Here is a 15,267-nt window from a genome sequence, read left to right as displayed (position 1 = left end):
CTGGCTCCTTCATTACTGTTCAACTCGACACGACCAATGCAGTCTCACCTGTCACGTGCTGGTGCCATGCCAGGCAGTGGGATCCAGGGAGCACACAGGGAGCAGGGGACACAGAAAGCACAGAATGTTCTGGAACACAGCTGAGGGGTGGTGTGGCTGGCCTTAGGGGAGGTGAGGTGGGGTAAGTGGGAGGACCAGGTGATGATCCTCTTAGGCTGGATAAGAGTTGGCAAGGGTCTCCTGGCCTCTTCCGGATCCCCTGGGTCTCCTTGGGGCCTGTGGAGGCTCCCAGTGCCCCTCCTCTCAAACACACTCCCTCTCTGCCCGGCCTGGATGAGATGCAGACCTGGGAACTGAGTGTGGCCCATTTCCAGAAGAGTTAAGGAACCCAGGCCCTGCTGGGCTCTGCACAGTCCTTTTGCTCTCTTTTTCCAGTGTTCAGACAGCACTGCCCTCTTGGCGTCGTTAACTTTCTGCTTTACAATGTTCCATGTGAGAGGGGTAGCTTGTGGGGTCCTGTTCGGGTTTACTGGGACCCGGGATGCAGGGAAGTGTAAAATGAGGGTGGGGTGGGGTGAAGTGGGGCTCCTAGCACACTGAGGGGCCGAGCACTAAGAAGGAAGTGGTCAGCTGCTGCCTCCGGTGGGTGCCATACCTCCTACCCGTGTCCTGTCGTGTCCTCCTGTTGGAGACAGGGAGGCTGAAAAGCAGGACCACTGCTTCCCATGTGGCATCACACCGGAGTTCTTCAGAAATGACCACAGGAGAGGAAGCTGCCTTGGCGGGGCCCTGCTGTCACGGGGAGTTGGGGAGGGCACCTGGGGCCCCAGGACCTTCCCTTGGCCACACCCGGGGGTCCAGGGAAGCAGTGTGAGAAGATGGGGGCCTGGTGAACCTGCAGTTTCCGTGCAGTTAGCCAAAGCCTGCTGCCTGCAGCTGTCAGGGCCCCCTGGGAGATCAGCTGCCCTGCCCTTGATGTGTCCTGGGACCACGCAGCCACCTCGGACACTTTCAGCTCAGCACGTCCCCCCCCCCCCCCCCACCAGGGTCATCGCTGTGTTTCCCTGTCTGCTTCCAACTGAGGAAGGAAACACAAGGTAAAACACTGGCACACCCAGCTGCAGAGACGTAGAAATCCTCCTATAGTTGTACTTCAGCCAGACCGCACAGCTCAGCTCCCAGGGCTCCCTGGGGACAGCACTGAGGGTGGACGCCTGTGAGTCTGTGTCTTGACAGAGAAGTCTAGGGCCCTTCCTGAGTCTCACTCTTCACTGCCTTGAGCCGAGTGTTCTTTCTGAGGGCCTTCCTCTGGGGGTAGTGTGATGAGCTCAGAGCTCCTGGTGTAACCGCTGGAGTGGGCTCCGCCTCTGCAGACGCAGCAGCCCATTCCAGGCCAGCCTCAGACACACTGGCATGACGGGGATGGCGGGGCAGTTTTCTAAGGAGAACTTCCTAGGGTGGTAGCATCTGGCAGACTAACTAGTGTCTCAATTTTTTCTTCTTCATTTTATTTGAAAAGGAGAGGGGGAGGGGAGAGAGAGAGTTCTCTTGTCCACTGGTTTACTCCCCAAATGCCCACAACATCTGTGCCTGCATCCATGTTTGGCCAGACCAAAGCCAGGAGCCTGGAACTCAGTGCAGGACTCCCATGTGGGGGGCAGGGAGCCCAGTCCTGGAGTCATTGCTGCTGCCTCTCAGGGTGCGTCTGAGCAGGAGGCTGGGTCAGGAGTAGTGCTGGGACTCCCCAGGTACGGGATGCAGACACCCAAGAAGGGACTTCACTGTGCCAACGACTGCCCTAGTCTGTCCCTGGTTAGCTTTCCTTGCAACCGTGCAAGGCAGTACTGTCACCCCTTCTTATAGCTGAGGAAGCAGTCTGGAGAGGTTAAGAGGCCTGCTCGACAGACACAGGCAAGAGGTGCTGAAGCCATCTTTGAGCCCAGACCCAGCCCCACAGGATACTGGCAGGTGCAGCTCCTGCCCGGCTGCCAGCTCCGAGGAGGGCGGGGGCAGAGGGGTCCATTCTGGGAGAGGACACGTGTGTGACTGATCCCTTTTCTGGGGGCTTCATTCCATGCCTGTGTGAATGACCCTCAGGGAGGGGATGCCTCTGGGACAGCAACAGCCCCTGGCCCCCTACCCCCTGTCCCAGGCCTGATTTGTGAGTCACCCTTCATGGCATCCAAGCACTCCTTCCCCTGGTCGTCAGCCTCTACATGGCAGGGATCGTGTGTTGCTGGTCTCCTGGTGGTCCATGGAGAAGATGCTCAAAGATGGCCACGTGGGGCCACTAGGCTGCCGCCATCGTCTTCATCACCATCATCATCATCTCCTGACTGCTGTGGTGGTAGCTGGCCATTGTCAGACTCATCTTCTGGGCTCTGGTGGGCACAGCCTGAGTTCAGAGTCAGAGGCAAAGAGAAATCTTGATTGTTTGAGTCTGATGAGCCCACTCAGTCTCGCTAGGCAAGCATACACTGAGTGGTTGCAGGAAGGGTGCATCACATGCCAAGCCCAGCAATAAGTAGACAGCTGGTGCTGGCGCTGTGGCACAGTGGGCTAGGCCTCCGCCCGTGGCACCCACTTCCCATATGGGTGTTGATTCAAGTCCCGGCTGGTCCACTTTTGATCCAGCTCCCTGATGATGCTTCTCTCTGTGGAACTCCAAGTCGATCAGTGACCTGGACTTAACCTGGACTAGTCGGGCCACATCTGGGGGTGGCATGTGTCACCTGCAGCCATTCACTGGCTAGGACGGCTGTGAAAGACTGAGAAATACAGTCTCACTGTGTGTTTGTATACACAGACTCTTCGTGAGTCGATGGCTTTCATAAATCTTGAAAAATCCTCCACCTGCATCTCTGTAGATACTTCTCCTCCTCCAGAATCCCAATTAGGGCTGCTAGATGAGCTTACACTGGCATCTAACGTTTAGCTGTTTTCATTCTTTTTTCCTCCCTGTTCTTCAGTCTGGGCATTTTCTATCGGCAAGTTTCTTTTTTTAAAGATTTTATTTATTTATTTGAGAGGTAGAGTTACAAATAGTGAGAGGGAGAGACAGAGAAAAGTCTTCCATCCGCTGGTTCACCCCCTAAATGGCTGCAACAACCAGCCAGCTGGAGCTGTGCTGATCCGAAGCCAGGAGCTTTTTCCGGGTCTCTCACATGAGTACAGCCTTGGGCCATTTTCCACTGCTTTTCCAGGTCATAGCAGAGAGTTGGATCGGAAATGGAGCAGGTAGGACTCGAACTGTCACCCAAATGGGATGCTGGCACTGCAGGTGGTGGCTTTACCCACTATGTCACAGCGCCGGCCCCAAAGTCTGCATTTTTAGATAATGCACTTTTCAATTTCATTTTGCTCCTTTTATATGTTCCATTTCTCTGCTGAAATTCTTCATCCTTTCATCCACCAAATACATCTTTTTCTCTAACACATTCAGCACAAGTTATTTTAACATCTGTGGGTCTGCTTCTACTGATTATTTCTTCTGATCGTGGGTCACATTTTCTTGTTCCTTCCCATGTCTTATAAAACTTATTTTTAATAAAGATTTATTTATTTGGAGTCAGAGTTACAGAAAGAGAGGGAGGGAGACAGGTAGAGAGGGAGGGAGAGAGAGAGAAAGAGAGAGAATCTCCTATTCACTGGTTTACTCTCCAGGTAGTCACTATGATCAGGTTAAGCCAAGTGGAAGCAAGGGGCCAGGAACTTCACCTAGGTCTCCATGCAGACGGCAGGGGCCCAAGTACTTGGGCCATCTTCTGCTGCCTTTCACAGGCAGAGGTTTAGACTGGAAGTGAGGCAGCTGGGAGTTGAACCTACGTCCATATGGGTTGCTGGCACTGCAGACCATGGCTTTACCCACTATACCACAATGCCACTCCCATCAAGCTTATTTTTAATTGAGAAATAATGAGATTCAACACCCCTTCATGATGAAAACGAAGTCTACAAGGTTATATATATATATATATATATATATAAATCATAAGCCAACAGCTAATAACAGACTGAATGGGGAAAAGCTGAGAGCATTCCCCTCAGACCTGGAACAAGACAAGGATGTCCACTTTCTTTTTTTTTTTTTTTTTTTAATTCTTTTTTTTTTTTTTTTTTTTTGACAGGCAGAGTGGACAGTGAGAGAGAGAGACAGAGAGAAAGGTCTTCCTTTTCCGTTGGTTCACCCTCCAATGGCCACTACGGCCAGTGCACTGCGCTGATCGGAAGCCAGGAGCCAGGTGCTTCTCCTGGTCTCCCATGCGGGTGCAGGACCCAAGCACTTGGGCCATCCTCCACAGCAGAGAGCCACAGCAGAGAGCTGGACAGGAAGAGGAGAGACTGGGACAGAATCTGGTGCCCCGACTGGGACTAGAACCCAGTGTGCTGGCACCGCAGGCGGAGGATTAGCCTATTGAGCCGTGGCGCTGGCCAGGATGTCCACTTTCACACTCTGACTCAATGCAGTACTGGAAGTATCAGCAAGAGCAACTGTGCAGGAGAGAAAGATAAAAGACATCTAAACTGGAAAAAAGGAAGTCAAAATACCCATGTTTGCAGATGATGTGATGCTGTACATGGAAAACCCAAACACTCCACTCAAAAGCTGCTGGAATTGATAAACCAGTTCAGCAGGTTACAAAATAAACATACAATACTTAGGAATAAAGTTAACCGAAGTGAAAGTTATCAAACATTGATGAAAAAAATCATCAAGGACACACAAAATGCAAACACACTCCTTGCTCATGGTTTGGAAAACCAGTATCATTGAAACGCCTATACTACTGCCTATACTGCCTAAAGCACTTCACAGATTCAATGCAATCCCTATCAAAATACCAAAGGCATTCTTTACAGAGTTACAAAAAACAATCCTAAAATTCACATGGAACCACAAAACCCCTAAGTAGCCAAGGCAAGAAAAACCACGCTGAAGGCACCACAGTACCTGATTTCCAGACATACTGCAAAGCTACGGCAACTCCTGGCACAGAAACGGAGACACAGATCAGTGGAAGAGAATAGAGCCCAGAAGTTAATCCAAGCACATACAGCCAACCGATTCTTGACAAAAGCGCTCAGACCATACACTGTAAGGTGCAAGGGTAACGTCTTCAACAAACGGTGCTGGCAAGATTGGACGTGCAGATGTCGAAGAATTAAATATACTGAAACGAACAAGTTCACACACAGTTTGCACGCATGTGCGCACACAGCCCACGTTCCTGTCAACAGAGAGACCCTCTGCATCATTCCAGAAAGACAGCTCGCATTCCTCCCAGGTCAGCGCCCCTCCGAGGCAACCACTGCTGGGATTTCTCTCACTTCATTTTAGTGCTGAGCAGGTGCTCTCGAGAGCCGTGCGGGACAGCATTTCTGACTGTCGTGCGAACTGTTGCCGGTGGCAGTCTTAGTTGTATACCGCCCGTGGCCAAATCAGCTTTTAACACTTTTCTACTTCTGGTAGCCGGTGGGCTGTTAGGAATACTCTTTGTTCCTTTCTCCTGGGCGACCACCTGGAAGTGCAACTGCTGGCCACAGGGGAGAGTGTGGGCTTAACTTCAGACCAATTTGCAAGGTAGCTGTGCCACTGCCACTGCCATAGCAAAGCACGACTTTCCTGAACACTTGTCACCCGCCCAAGGGGATGCGAGGCACCTTGTTGTGTGTGAACGCACACCTCTGGACGCCAGCGCTGCTCAGGACACATCAATTCAAGCCTGACCCGTGGCACCTTCCCCTGTGAAGGGAATGCCCACAGTCACTCCCTACAACAGGCTGTGTCCTAACGAATGGTCTGCAGCTGTGAACTCACAACATTCTGCACACTTCTCCTCCCAGGGACGTGTTTCATGAACGTTTTCTCCGGGTCAGCAACTTATCCATTTTTAAAAGATTTATTTATTTATTTGAGAGGTGGAGTGAGAGAGAGACAGAGGTCTTCCATCTGCTGGTCCACTCCCCAAATGGCCGCAACAGTTGGAGCTGCGCCAATCCAAAGCCAGGAGCCAGGTGCTTCTTCCAGGTCTCCCACGTGGGTGCAGGGGCCCAAGGACCTGGGCCATCTTCCACTGCTTTCCCAGGCCACAGCAGAGAGCTGGATCAGAAGAGGAGCAGCCGGGACTTGAACCTCCGTCCACATGGGATGCCGGCACTGCAGGTGGAGGCTTAGCCCACTACGCCCCTACCTATTCATTTTCAAAATGATTCTTGATGAGATGATTTTAATTTTGATCAAGTCCGTTTTAATGTTGTTCATTTACATTTATTTGCTTTTTTTAAAAAGACTTATCTAGGGGCCTGGGGAGCCACCCCCTGCAGCGCCGGCATCAGCCGCAGCACCAGCTCCACCCCCTGCCCGTGCGCCGGGGAGAGCAGCAGAGGACGGCCACGGGAGACCTCGGGCGAGCCCAGGCTCCCGGCTGTGGCCGGCCCGGCCCTCTCCATGGTGGCCATTTGCGAGGAGAACCAGCGGACAGCGCACCTCTCAAATAAACAATCTGAGAGCGAGGCAGAGCGGATGAATGCACGTTCACGCCACGCGTGGCCGCCCCGCACTGAGACACCCACGGCAAGTCTGAGAGACCCCCATGGCCTCTGAGACCCCACGGCGAGTCTGAGAGACCCCCCCACGGCGAGTCTGAGAGACCCCCCCATGGCAAGTGAGACCCCCACGGCGAGCCTGAGAGACCCCCACTGCGAGTCTGAGACCCCCCCATGGCGAGTCTGAGACCCCCCATGGCGAGCCTGAGAGACCCCACGGTGAGACTGAGAAACCCCCCACGGCGAGCCTGCGACCCCCCACTGCTAGTCTGAGACCCCCCCCCATGGCGAGTCTGAGACCCCCCACTGCTAGTCTGAGACCCCCCCCCCATGGCGAGTCTGAGATCCCCCCACTGCGAGTCTGAGACCCCCCCCCATGGCGAGTCTGAGATCCCCCCACTGCGAGTCTGAGACCCCCCCCCATGGCGAGTCTGAGACACCCCCCCCCCCACTGCGAGTCTGAGAGACCCCACTGCGAGTCTGAGAGGACCCCCCCCCACTGCGAGTCTGAGAGACCCCACTGCGAGTCTGAGAGGCCCCACGGCGAGTCTGAGACCCCCACGGGGAGTGGCCGCCGCACCACCCGGAAGACACAGTGAAGAGCAGACCCGGTACCTGCACCCGCAGGTGGAGGCCTCCAAGCTCCCGCCCGAGCGCCCGCCTTCCGCCTCTTTTATAGGGCCGGGGGCGCACGCCCATTGGCCACGCCACGGGGCGGGGCCTGAGCATGCGCGCTGGGCCTGGCTGCCCCGGAGCGTGCTGGGGGGCGGCGAGTTACCTTGCGGGGCTCCCCGGGGCGGACGCGCTAGTTCCCGCTCGCCGCTGACCCCGGGGCAGCAGGCGGGAGGGCCGGATCCGCAGGCTGGACTCCGCGGCAGGCCCAGTTAATTTCACTGGGGCTTTGTTGATTAAAACATTTGCCCAAGCTTTTTTCTTATTAAGATTCTTTTATTTATTTGCGAGGCAGAGTTACAGAGAGAGAGAGAGAGGCCCTCCATCCGCTGGTTCACTCCCCAGATCCGAAGCCAGGAGCCGGGGCCTCCTCCGGGCCCCCCACGCGCGGGCACGGGTTAATTTACGGTTATGGAGCAGAACAAGGAATGAAACGTTGACAGCGTGGGGGTCCTCAGAACAGCCCAGGGCGTGAGGGTCGCCTGGGTGGGCTCCCCAGGGGGGCTGGGCCTGGCTGATTCTGACCCCTGCAGGGTCAGGGAGGTAGGGGCTGGCTGGGGTGCGGCCCTGCTCCTGGTGGCTGGGGACGGAGCGGGGCGGGGGAGGCCGACCCTCGGGTCTGGGAGGCGCTGGCGTTGATGACGGACTGTGGAGCTGGGCTGTGATGGGAGTGGGGGCCACCCTCAAGTCTGGGAGGGGCTGGCCATGACGACCCTGGAGCTGGGCTGTGATGGGAGTGGGGGGCAACCCTCGGGTCTGGGAGGCGCTGGCGTTGATGACGGACTGTGGAGCTGGGCTGTGATGGGAGTGGGGGCCACCCTCAGGTCTGGGAGGGGCTGGCCATGACGACCCTGGAGCTGGGCTGTGATGGGAGTGGGGGGCAACCCTCGGGTCTGGGAGGCGCTGGCGTTGATGACGGACTGTGGAGCTGGGCTGTGATGGGAGTGGGGGCCACCCTCAGGTCTGGGAGGGGCTGGCCATGACGACCCTGGAGCTGGGCTGTGATGGGAGTGGGGGGCAACCCTCGGGTCTGGGAGGCGCTGGCGTTGATGACGGACTGTGGAGCTGGGCTGTGATGGGAGTGGGGGCCACCCTCAGGTCTGGGAGGGGCTGGCCATGACGACCCTGGAGCTGGGCTGTGATGGGAGTGGGGGGCAACCCTCGGGTCTGGGAGGCGCTGGCGTTGATGACGGACTGTGGAGCTGGGCTGTGATGGGAGTGGGGGCCCACCCTCAGGTCTGGGAGGGGCTGGCATTGACGACCCTGGAGCTGGGCTGTGATGGGAGTGGGGGCCCACCCTCAGGTCTGGGAGGGGCTGGCCATGACGACCCTGGAGCTGGGCTGTGATGGGAGTGGGGGCCCACCCTCAGGTCTGGGAGGGGCTGGCCATGATGACCCTGGAGCTGGGCTGTGATGGGAGTGGGGGCCCACCCTCAGGTCTGGGAGGGGCTGGCATTGATGACAGACTGTGGAGTTGGCTATGATGGGAGTGGGGGCCACCCTCAAGTCTGGGAGGGGCTGGCCATGATGACCCTGGAGCTGGGCTGTGATGGGAGTGGGGGCCCACCCTCAGGTCCAGGAGGGGCTGGCGTTGAGGACCCTGGAGTTGGGCTGTGATGGGAGTGGGGGGCCACCCTCAGGTCCAGGAGGGGCTGGCGTTGAGAGAGCTCTGGGTTCTGCAGACAGAGGTTTGTGGAGTTGGGCTGTGATGGGAGTGGGGACAGGCCTTGCGGAGAGTGGGGTTTGCATCTGCTGCTCTCACAGGAGGCCAGGCCACGGCTGCAGGGCGGCACCTGCGGCACCTCCCGGGATCCATCCTGGGCGGCGGCCAGAGGAACTGAGGCTGGCGTGGGAAGGGGTGAGGTTAAGGGCTGTGGGGCTGAGGCTGGTTGGGAAGCAGGGAAGATATGGGGGAGCCAGGGGTTGGCGGTTGCAGGACCGGGAAAGGAAGCAGGGTGAGAATGCTGAGGGGAGAAACCGAACCCTGGCTGGCCTCCTCCGAGCCTGTGCCGCCGCACAGAGGTCGGCAGTGACAGGACCTCAAGACCACACAAACTTCCAGCGCTGGCGCGGGCGCTGGACATCTTAGGTTTCCCATCATCCGGGGAGGCCGGGCCAGAGCAGCTCTGGAAGTGGTCGTTCGTTCGTAGCCAGAACCTCTTGTCTTGTAACCCGTGGGGCTCTGGGACAAAGGAGGGTGCCAGGCGGGTACAGTGATTCCAAACAGTTTAATGTAATTCCAAGACAAAGTGTGATTACATTTCTACACATATACAATATGCATATGTGAGTTTACAAATTTTAATTAATAACTCGTTTCACCTCAGAGACCGAAAAAATGATCAGAAAGAAACTGTGAGTAACAAGCTATAACAGTTCACCACACGGGACCCCTCTCACCCTACAGTTAGTAATATTACAATTAAAATAACTATATTCTTCTATAATTTTTTTCTGTTAAAATCATCTCATAAATTTACAATGCTATTATTAGTTTCCAAGACTAATATAAATTCACTCCATTTTTCTACAACGAAAATGATTATTAATTTAGAAGCACACGACGTCAGGATGAAAAACACAAGCATTTTAGTAGCAAGGACTTGATCAGTTAAGAATTAGTTTCCTGGTAAAACATTCTAAAGCCAAGTAAAATATCCATTCTTATAACATACCTATAATATGAGACTAAGGAATAGGTTACATTTAGGTCTACAACACATTGGTTTGTCTTTAAAAAAAAGTAGACATTTATAAATAAAAAAGAAAAGAGGGACAATTCACATAGGAAAAAGAGGTACACGAGAGAATACTGTCGCACGCAATAATTTTCACACAGATTAACATGGATGAACGCTTATTACAGAAACCGTACAGTGAGGGAACACAACAGACCAGGGCTTCCAGAGGGCTACTGAGATTGGGCTGAGATGATGACCTTGAGGAGGGAGCCACGCTCCTCCGGCTGGTGCCTGGCCGTCACCAGGTCTCCTCTCTCCTGTTCTCATTCTGGGGAATGAGTCTCTCCACCCAGAGCGTCCTGAATTCACGGGCAGTTGAAAGGTAAACATTTCTACGGAGCGGTTCTTTCTATCTTAATGGATCTCATTTTTGGAAAGTTGATATAACATCAGGGGCTGCAGCTCAATACGTGTGGTCAAAGCAAAATGGGATGGAAAATTCCAGTCATTCTGATTTGCTGTCCCCTGTCTCTACACCCTTGATGCTGGGGACCGAGAGGGCCATGTGGCTCCACTGTGGGGAGGTGGGTGACAGGGCCTGGCGCCAAGCCTTGGAACAGCCTGGGACACGGCGTGCTGGCCTCACACTCCAGTGCTGCCCCAGCCTCTTCAGCCCCCACTCCCTCCTCCTCCTCCTCCTCCTCCTCCGTAAAGCTATACTTGTCCTATCAGGAATTTGGTTTGATATACACACACACACACATATGCATCAGCACCTACATCTACACAGTGACTCCACGGCACGAGAAGTTCTGCTGCCCCTGGTATGACTTTCTTGTCTACTTCATTTGGTTAAAACACACACACACACACACACACACAAAGGGGATGAAGAGATGCTTTGGGAGCCAGAAATGATTGTGCCCTGGGAAGTCCACAGAAAGCTTTAAATGAGCAAGAGCAGAAAAGCGAGGAAGTGAGATGCTGCGGGCCCCAGCAGACTGGGAGGCAGGGCAAACGCGGCGGAGGGGCAGGGTCGGAAGTCACAGAAGGCTACGAAGCATGGGCACGGTCAAGTCACTTTCCACCTCCCAAGTTCTTCCTTATAACCTGAGCCGAACTATTTAAACAACAGTACGAAATCCAGGGCCCTGCAGCCCGGCAGGCAACCATCTAACAGCGAGGCGAGACGACCCCTAGCAGAAGTGGGCCCCTGCTGCTGGCTTGTGAGCTTCCTGGGCGTCTGTGGTGGCAGCAGCGCGGAGGCAGAGGCGGCTATGGGGACAGCGACTCAACACGAGTGTGAGTGTGAGTGTGAGTGTGGTGGGGGTCACAGCATCAGGAAAGATTTGGACAGAAACTAGAGTGAGCAGTGGTAGAACCCCTTCCCAGATACATTTGTTTTTCAAAATAAAAAGGGGGGGGGGTAATTTCTATACCTCTAGGTTTAAAAATATGGGTACAGCCCCAAAGACAAGGACATAGACTTCATTTGGTTAATCAGTGCAAGGGGAAGACATGCAGGCGTGAGCACGGGAGTTGGAGCAGGGGGGCGAGATGAAGAGTGCTGAAAACGTCTGACAGCAACAATTCTAACAGGACCCTGCCACGCGAACACATCGTGGACGCGGCTCACGGGGACAAGGACACGCGTGGCTGGAATCCAGGCGTTCCCTGCTCCCAGGTGCTTGCAGCGTTCAGGCTCCCATCTGCTGCAGGAGCGCCCCCCGGATCACAGCGGGGACTCTGCAGCTCGCTTGCTTGTGGTAAAAGAGGAAGCAAAATTAAAAAAAAAAAAAAAAAAAGGAACTAGAACTCCCAGAGACCCTGGCGTGTCCTCAGTCCGTCCCTGTGTGGCACTGGGGCCGACTCCCACCTCGGAAGTCTCCTTGACACTGCCGATCTGCTGCTTAGATCGGGTGGCAGTGGGACGTCCACCCCAGCTCCTCCTGCCCACCGCCCCCCCACCCCCAGGCCTTCTGCCAATTCCTTGGTGCAGGTGTGCAGGAGTGACACCTGCTCTCACACTGATTTGTTTCACATGAGCAAACGAGATAGAAAACCTACACAATGAACAGAGGCCCAGGGGACCCAGGTGACAGCTGTGTTTTGGGTCACGGAGTCCCAGTGTCTTCTGCCTGCTGACTGGGAGTTCACGGATCTGTCAGTATCAAATCAAGGGAAAAGCCAACGGGCCAGGGGTCTGCTCTCGCTGCCTTCTGCGGCCTCTTCCCGATGTCAGAGAGGCCCTGGAGACAGAGCTGACACACGAGGCGCGAGAGCTTCGCCCCGGCTCCGGCTCCCCGCTCAGCCCCGCCTACTCTGGCCGTCCCTGCACATCCTCTCGCGTTGGGCTACGGACACACCTGCCCTGGGCAGACCTGGCCCCAGCCACAGAGGCAGCCACCGCGGTCTGAAGACATCCGTTAGAAACAGAACTTCGTATAAAAGTACCAGTTTAAATGTAAACTACAAAACACGTTAACTATGAAACATAGCCAGAAGTATGCTTACGTATCCAGGGTTATTCAGTCTGCGCGTTTCAAATGTGACTCTCTTGATACCTTAGAAGGCTAACAGCATTTCACAGTAGCTAAAAACATCTGTACTTCACACGTGCATTTGAACGTCACCTTCGACCGCAACACCTTCTCCTGGGTTTGATGAACTACTTTCCCAATTCACTTCAGCTACAGTGGTCAGGGTGTGCACGCGGCATTATTTTCAGCCCACACAGAATTAATTCATAGTCGTTGAGTTCCCAAGATCAAGCTGGCTACAGGATTTCAGAAAAGGCTAAGACCAGGCTGAATGCCCACATGTGAGGTAATTACTGGCGTCAGGCCACAGCTTGTGTAAGGTAATGTATCGAAACCTTCTGAAGAGCATCGTAGGCGTCCGGTCCGGATCCCACCACGGCCATCGACGCCGCCAGGAGCCCGACTTCGGAGGAAGAGCTGGGCTTGTTTCCGCAGAGTCCGAGTCCCAGGGAGTCCAGAACGTGTGTGAACTGCCCGAGAGTTGGGGCCGACAAGCCTGCAGCCGTCAACAGCAGGTTCCGAGAGAAAGGACACGCAGCCTCCCCGCAGCCGAGCAGGCGTCTCCTCAGAGAGAACGCTTCCTCAGAGCAGGGCTGTGCCTGCCCCCGCCGCCTCCGCCACTGCCCATCGCACACCTGGGCGAGACACCCGGACAGTCCTGCAAACTGGAGCGTGCACCCGTTCCTCCGAGAAGGGTGTCTGTCGCGACAGAACGCTGGGCTCCTCTTCCTCAAAGTCTTCTTGCCGTTCTTCTTTGTTGACTTCTAAGAAAAAAGTTCCGGGACACCAGACCCACACAAGGTATTTACACATTTGGCGTGAATCCTGCACCTGCTCTGTCCCGAGCTGAGTGGTGGATCTACTGCAGAGATCAGAGTTGCCACGGTAGTTTTCAAGTGCAGTAAAAAATAGCATTTTGAAAAAAAATATAGACCTTTAGTATTGCCTTTCTAGAATTAACTATAAGCAAGACAAAATTATTTTCTTTTTAAAAGAAGAAAAAGAACATGTTTTTTCTTCACTCTTTTTAGAGTTTGTTGTAGCAGCACTGCTAAAGCTAGTTGGTAAGCTGGAAAGAAACCTACAAGGAATTCTAAATGCAAAAGAAACTCCCCAGAGGTTTCTCACTGACCGTCTCAGCCCGCCCCTGCGCGCAGCTTGGCACCTGCTCCGCACAGACTTTCTGCTGAGGCTCGTGGCGCAGGGGTGGCCCTCCCGAGAGCTGGCAGCCGCGACCTCAGCCCTGGAGCTGCCGGCCCACGTCCCAGCCTGGCTGCGCCCCCTTCCTAGCTTGGTGGCCCCAGACAGCTCAGGAGCTGTGCAGGCCAGCTGCCTGCCTGGGAGGGGCCGCCGGTGCCAGCCTCAGAGGTGACTGTCAGACTCGACGAATGGAGACCAGCAATGAGCAATGGCTAGCACAGTGTTTGGCACAGGGGACAGGGAGCACTCACCGCTGGCCCATCAGGATTGAGGCCACTCGCCGCTGTTAGTCAGATAAAACAAACAGAAATCCCGTCCCGGGAAAGGCCGGGTTAACAGAACATTGACTAGAAACTTAACCACGTCGTCGCAGCTTCCTCATCTGTACATGGGGGTGGTGTTGGGGGCGGGGCACGGCTCTATGAGGCCTGGAGAAATGAGAGCAGCCAACGACTGCCGCTGAGACAACCAACGCAGGGCTCCGAGACGAGGGCTCGCTCGGGGCTCCGGGAGTGCAGCTGGGGGCGCGGAGGTGCCGCAGTCTGTACGGGAATCTGAAGGGAAGTGCTGGCCTACAGGCAGCTCTCTCTGGAACTTTTGGGGCCACCACACGAGCCATGACACCAAACGCCTGTGAGAGGCTGGCTTCTCTCGGGCTAAATTCCATCTCAGGGCCCAAGATTGCACTGAAGCTGGCCTGCAGGGGGACGGGGCAGGGACTAGGGCATCGCACGAGAGTCCTGCCGCTCCGAGGGCAGCACGAGGCCCCCCGAGAACCCCACGCCTTCCTTCCTGACAGCAGCAACATTCAGGACCATGCCCACAGCCTCTCAAGGGACGCGTGCAGGCTCGAAACACATGCAAGAGAGGAGAGACAAGGAGGGATGGGTGGCATCACCAGCGTTGTCATTACTGCCCGAAGAGGAGTGGGGGTGCCAGCTCGTCTGCCTCTGGGGTTCTCTGAGAAGGGGCTCTTTGGCTACAGAAAGGGATGGCTTCACCTTCCTCTCCAACTTGGTAGGGACATCTCTGGCCTGCTCAGTGCGGAGGCTTCCCCGCTGGCAATCTGCGCAACACACCAGAGAGAGCACACACACAGGGAGAAGCCCGCGACGTCCCCGCGGCTGGGACGAGCTGCGGCGGTCACTGGGCCAGCACCGCGCGTGCCCGGGCTGGGAGCTCTGCGGAGGTCTCCCCGCCAGCCGAGGGGGCCTGGCTATATCCTCCTGTTTTCTTGTCCTTGCAGCCGTATGGCAGGCCGGCCGGCCGGCAACAGCGACAGTCCCCCGTGCCCCCTGCCCTTGGCACTGACCAGGATTGGCCGGGGGACCCGTGCTGTGCCAGCCACCAGGAACCATCTGTAGTACTTCCTTAAGCCTCCTTGTCTCCTCCCTCCAGTTTCCAAGAACGACTGCTCCACTCACTCGCACACACGCACACAACCATGTCCTCTGCCACAAGTACTCACAATGAGGCTCTGCGATTCCCAGATGGAGTCGGGGGCGTCCTGCCGACAGCAACGGTGCTGACCCCCGTCTCCCACCGCCCGACACCCTGGAGCCCTCCAGGACACAGCCCAGCTGGCTTCCGCGGCCTGCGAGCGATGCAAAGACCGTCGGCTTGCCCCA

Source organism: Oryctolagus cuniculus, chromosome 3 (assembly GCF_051225735.1).
Source record: "Oryctolagus cuniculus isolate XC-2025 breed Fujian yellow rabbit chromosome 3, ASM5122573v1, whole genome shotgun sequence".
Taxonomy (NCBI): Eukaryota; Metazoa; Chordata; class Mammalia; order Lagomorpha; family Leporidae; genus Oryctolagus; species Oryctolagus cuniculus.
Note: the sequence above shows the minus strand (reverse complement) of the source record.